Source organism: Triticum aestivum, chromosome 5D (assembly GCF_018294505.1).
Source record: "Triticum aestivum cultivar Chinese Spring chromosome 5D, IWGSC CS RefSeq v2.1, whole genome shotgun sequence".
Classification (NCBI taxonomy): domain Eukaryota; kingdom Viridiplantae; phylum Streptophyta; class Magnoliopsida; order Poales; family Poaceae; genus Triticum; species Triticum aestivum.
Genome location: NC_057808.1, coordinates 324,633,913 through 324,639,677, shown reverse-complemented (window position 1 = coordinate 324,639,677; position 5,765 = coordinate 324,633,913). Strand labels below are relative to the sequence as shown.

At 44.7% G+C, this 5,765-nt stretch overlaps 1 long non-coding RNA gene across 1 annotated transcript; it reads right to left on the bottom strand.

Moving 5' to 3' along the window:
- Positions 1-407: 407 nt before the first annotated feature.
- On the bottom strand, positions 408-1,652 carry LOC123124781 (uncharacterized). Its single transcript, XR_006461228.1, has 3 exons — positions 1,451-1,652; positions 1,070-1,260; positions 408-969 (listed from the first exon to the last, which is right to left on the bottom strand). It is a non-coding gene; the product is annotated as an uncharacterized lncRNA (long non-coding RNA).
- Positions 1,653-5,765: the final 4,113 nt, after the last annotated feature.

Here is a 5,765-nt window from a genome sequence, read left to right as displayed (position 1 = left end):
TGATCGTGTTCCCCTCCGGCAAGGTGCCAGAAAAGGGCTCTAGATTGGATCTCATGGTTCTGGAGCTTGTGGCGGCTGGAATTGTTTTTCGTCGACTCCCCTGGGGTTTCTGGAATATTTTGATATTTATAGAGCTGAGAGGCGGTGGAAAGGACTCCTGTGGGCCCCACCACCCACTTGGGCGCGCCAGGGGCCTCTCGCGCACCCTGGTGGGTTGTGGGCCCCACATGCCTCCCCTCTGGCACTTCCTTTTGGCTCCCAAGTTGTCTTCTGGGCAGAAAAAAATCTCCAAAAAGTTTCGTGGCATTTGGACTTCGTTTGGTACTGATATTCTACGAAGTAAAAAAGGCAAGCAAAAAACAACAACTGGCACTGGGCACTATGTCAATAGGTTAGTCCCAAAAATGATATAAATTTGCTATAAAATGAATGTAAAACATCCAAGAATGATAATATAACAACATGGAACAATAAAAAATTATATATATGTTGGAGACGTATCACTTGGTTCTCCTACTGGATTTACTAGGTGCATTCCCCACACGTTGCTGCGGGGATTTGATGACCAAATTTAGAGAAGCAATAGCTTAATGAAGCAAAGAATAAAGTACCATGATAATTTCTGAGAACCATAGTATGTTAGTGGTCAAATCACATCACATGTGTCCTGAATTGTGAACAAAAAATAGGGGATATAAAGGTTAGTAAAGGTAGATTTGGAATTCATGACATATTTAACTTGAATAAAATAGTCTTAATATGCACTATTGCAGGTACTTTGTCACAAAAACAGTGCTCGAGGCATCAATAAAAGAAAGTAAGGGAAGAGAGAATTAGCACCTGGGTGTTTTATGGTAGAAACTTAAGCATCATGATCTGCCTTACTTCTTTTAGAAAAATCAGCGCATAGTTGGCTTAGCGAGGAAAACAATAAAATTGATATTGATATGGCATCTCTCATCTTTGTAGCTGCAATTTCATACAGTAAGATGCATGAAAAGGGATGATAAATAGACAATGTATTTACAAATTAAATAGAGTACATGCATGAGAAGTTGAAGCAGCAAACCTGAAGGTGACCAAACTTTTGCAATGATAAAGATTAGCCAGATTCAAGTACAGAGAAAATCTTGGTCAGACATTGTACAGAGGAAATCTTGGTCAGCCATTTGTATGTGTGATCCTGACTCAAGAGGAGAGAAGTTTGGTGTGTGGTGTCATACTAATTTTGGTAAAATATGCCTGCACTACCCTGATTATCTGCAAGCAGAAACGAAGAAATCATGATGTTGCAAAAACCTCTAGATTCCAGTATAAAATGAAGGCGATTAACTAACCAATCTTCATTACGCACGAAGGACTATTTGATATGGAACACTTTATTATATGGAAATAAAAAAGGGGGGAATCCAAAACTTAGTTGTATTGTGTGTAGGTATAGCAGACGTACGAGAGCCTCGTCGCTTCCGTGGTCGGAGGTGAGCAGTGGCCTGGGGTCTCGGCGAGTCGGCCGCCGTGGCGTCGAACAGGAGTAGCGTTGTTTTCCTTGTAGGTCACTAGTAGTTGTTTGGCCGGCTTCCGTGAATGCAGTCATGCAGATGAACGAACAGGACGTGGTTGTGCAGATAGCCGATGGGAGGAGCATTAGAGCCTTTGACGCGGACGGACGGTGAGGAGTGGGCCTTCTTTACAGGGAAGGAGATAAAACGAACGGCCGGTGGAGGAGCGAGCCTTCTTTACAGGGAAGAAGATAAAACATGCATGCCAGATTTGGTGGGGAGTTTATAAGATGATGTGTCTGGGCCTCATCAGTTACGGAAGACGAAAGAGTAACTAATGCCAGCTGAGCAGAAATGAATTCACATGATTTGCTAAGAAGAAAAAGGAAAAAATGCTGAGGTGGCAGTCTTGTTGAGGTGGATAGGCTGCATGTCAAGAGAAATAGATTAGTGGGGATGAACTATTTAGGTATTATAGATAACCTTGGTTTCATAACTGAGGGAAATACTTACCGTTGCTGTGATGCATCATCCTCTCCTCTTTGGGAATATCAACGCAGATACGAGCAATCAATACCAAATGACAAAGTTTGGTGTATGTATCAAATATCTCACAATTATTTTCACGGCTTGAGATGGCACTCTTTTGGTGCCGCTTGGTATCGTGCACACACACACACTTAGCATAATGCCGGGACATGAGGCACATAGATATAGCAATGAACCAATCATGGATAGATAAACCTTTTGATCAACGGGTTTGCCGTCCTTTGTTAAGTCAAAATCTTCACTGGTAGGCATGGGAGTTTTCATAACTTTGCTTTCTTCCATGTTGAACTTCTTGAATAAGTCCTTGGTATACTTTGTTTGAGAAACAAAGGTACCCGCCCTATTTTGCTTGATTTGCAAACCAAGAAAGAATTTCAGTTCACACATCATAGACATCTCATACTTTTCCGACATCAACTTTCCAAACTTTTCACTAAAGAGAGGGTCAGTAGATCCAAATATGATTTCGTCAACATATATTTGGCACACAAATAGTTCACCATTAAACTCTCTTAGTAAATAAGGCTGAATCAATTTTCCCAATCTCAAACCCTTTTTCAAGAAGAAACTTTGTCAAGCATTTATACCAAGCTCTAGGGGCTTGTTTAACACCATATAGAGCTTTATGAAGTTTATAAACATAGTTTGGTTTCTTGGGATTAACAAAGCCATGAGGTTGTTTAACATAAACTTCCTCCTCAATTTCACCATTTAAGAAAGCATTTTTAATGTCCATTTGGTAGAGGGTGATATCATAATGATTGACATAAGCAAGTAGAATGCGAATGGACTCAAGTCTAGCAACGAGGGCATATGTCTCACCCTAGTCCATACGTTCAACTTGTGTGTAACCTTGATCCACGAGACGAGCCCTGTTGCGTATGACATTGTCCATCTTCATCTTGCTTGTTATGAAACACCCATTTTGTTCCGATGATGTTTTGCTCATCCTTGGGCTTCTCAACCAATGTCCATACTTGATTCCTCTCAAAGTTGTGTAGTTCTTCGTGCATAGCATTCACCCAATTGGGATGCTCGAGGGCTTCTTCAACCTTCATAGGCTCAATACTATATATGAATGAGTAATTCTCACAAAAGATAGCTAAATGAGATTTAGAGTGAGTGATTCTCTAGGATTTGATGTCAACAAGAATTTGCTCTACAGGATGGTTCTTGTCAATGCTTGCTCCAACTCGGGGTAGCTTTTGCTTGGGTTGTGGTGATGCTTCCTCATCATCATGATCATCATCATCATGTCATCGTCGTCTTTCTCATTTTGGTCGACATCGTCGTTCTCTTGAGGTGGTGGAGAAGGAGGTCGAGGTGGATATTCTTGTTGTACTTCCTTGTTTCCTTCACCTTGAGGTGTTCCACTTGTGGATGCCTACATGTCAACTTCTTGTTCACCTAGATGTGAAGTTAAGGCTTCCACTTGAATGGACGAAGTACTCTCCTTCACCTCTGTTAGACGAATCTTGCCGATAAACAAGTCATGGATTTCTTCGGAAGGATCTATGTATCAATTGGCAATTACTCGACTTGCGAGCCGTTAGATTCATCAAACTTCACATCTACCATCTCTTCAACTTTTCAAGTGGACTTGTTGTAGACACTGTAAGTGTGAGAGTTTGATCCATAACCGAGTTGGAAACCTTCTTGAGATTTAGGAGCAAATTTTGAACGACAGTGCTTATCAAGAATGAAAAGTCGGCTAGTAACAAGCCACACTTGGCAATCTACTTCGGTAAATAGAATATTGAAACCAAAGTCGGCTAGTCCAGATATGGAAAGAAGATTGTAACCAAGAGATTCAACAAGCATAACATTTTGAATAGAGTTATCATTGGATATGGCCACCTTACCAAGGCCAAGTACCTTACCCTTGGAGTTGTCTCCAAAAGTCACATACTTGTGTGGGCCATAGCAAGCTCACAAAACATGTCTGTATCTCTGGTCATGTGATCGGTGCATCCACTATCAATAATCCATTTTTTCCATCAGCCATGTAATCTCAAAGATTTGCCATGAGACTAAGATTTCTCATAGTCTTCTCATATTCAATGTCAAATTCTTCGTCCTCATCATAGTAGCCATCTTCAACATCATCAATATGTATGTGATCATCATCTAAGGCAATGCATTTGTTAATTTTATGATCATGACAATGTGCAAAGTTTATGAAGTCTAATGGCTTCCATTATGATGTTGCTAATGGTTCCAACATCACCTTTAGCACGCATAAGATCACAAAGCTCAAATAGACATTCATCAAACTTAGGATCACTAGGCTTCATCTTTATGAAAGGCAATAGATTTATGAAGGATCTCATCAAGGTTCTTTAATGAGTAATTGGGAAAACACGTTTCTAAGTCCTACCACAAAGTATAGGCGCATTCAAAGTTTTGCATACGAACAAGCACACTTTTAGGTAATCCTTTAATGATAAGATTGACGGTTCTAAGATTATGAAGCATGTCAATTTCCTCTTCGTGAGTGGGGTGTAAGGGATCAATAGGAGGCACATAATGTCGGGTGGTTGGTGCGACATATGCCAAGGGATGGCTTATCATTGTGGGAGCCAATAAAACGTCGCCGGTGCCTGGAAACGAGATGAGGCGAAGACATGCACGCCGGCGAATCTTACCCAGGTTCGGGGCTCTCCGAGGAGATAACACCCCTAGTCCTGCTCTGCGGGGTCTCCGCATGATCACTAGATCGATAAAGGGTAGCTACAATCGCTCCTAGAGCTGTTGAGGTCAAGGGAGAAGAAGAGCAAGGCTAGCTCCTGCTTCTCTCTATCTATGGTGTGTGTGCTATGCTTGGGTGCGAACCTAGAAGTGAACCCTTTGCATGGGTGCTCCGGGGGGTTTATCTAGGCCTACCCCCTGGGGGTACAATGGTAATCCGACTGGGAACTGGTCCCGGCCGTCAGTGTCTACGCTCGCCGGCTTCTCCGCCGGCTGCTGGGTCCCGCCGGCTAGTGGGTCCCGCCGGCTGCCGGCTACTTGGTCGACAGGCCGGTCCCATCGCCTAGGGTCTTGTCGGCGGCTGCTTACTGTAGCCGCGCCTCTGATGATGAGGGCTTTGTCGAGGTGAGCGTGGCTACAGTGGGCCGCCTCGGGGGCTATCACTGTAGCCTCACCTCGTCTTGTCTCCTTAATGGGGCTCCTGCTTCGAGGAAGGGAGTAGACGGCTTCTGGAGGCCGGCTATACTCTTGGCCGACTAGGAAAAGCCGGGCCGCCTTCACGCCTCTCTCTGGCCGAAGGGGCCCGCAGTCCTTGGGCCGTACAGGAGTGGGTCGTGGATGACGTTGAGGCTAGCGTGGCTACAGTGCCGAGCCGCACGGGGTGACGTCCATCCCGTACGGCCTCCTGTAGCCATGCCCGCCTCGGGCTTCGGGGGTCGTGGGCCACACTATGGCCACACCCTTCACGTCGCCGTTATGTAGGAGTGGTTGTGGTCTTGGCCGGCTCCTAGGAGTCGGCACCCTTCTTGGCCGGCTTCTTGGAGTCGGTGAGGCTGGGTCGCCTTCCGGGAGTCGGCTTTAGTGGTAGCCGGCCAGGGAAGGCGGCCCCACTGCTTGGAGTGCTTGAAGGCCCAAAGGCCTGATAATTTTTCTGAAGAGCTAGGGGTAGTCGGAATGGCTACCCGTGGCCATTTACTCCGACAGTAGTCCTCGAAGCTGATTGAGCTTCGAGGTGGAGTGGGGTTCGAG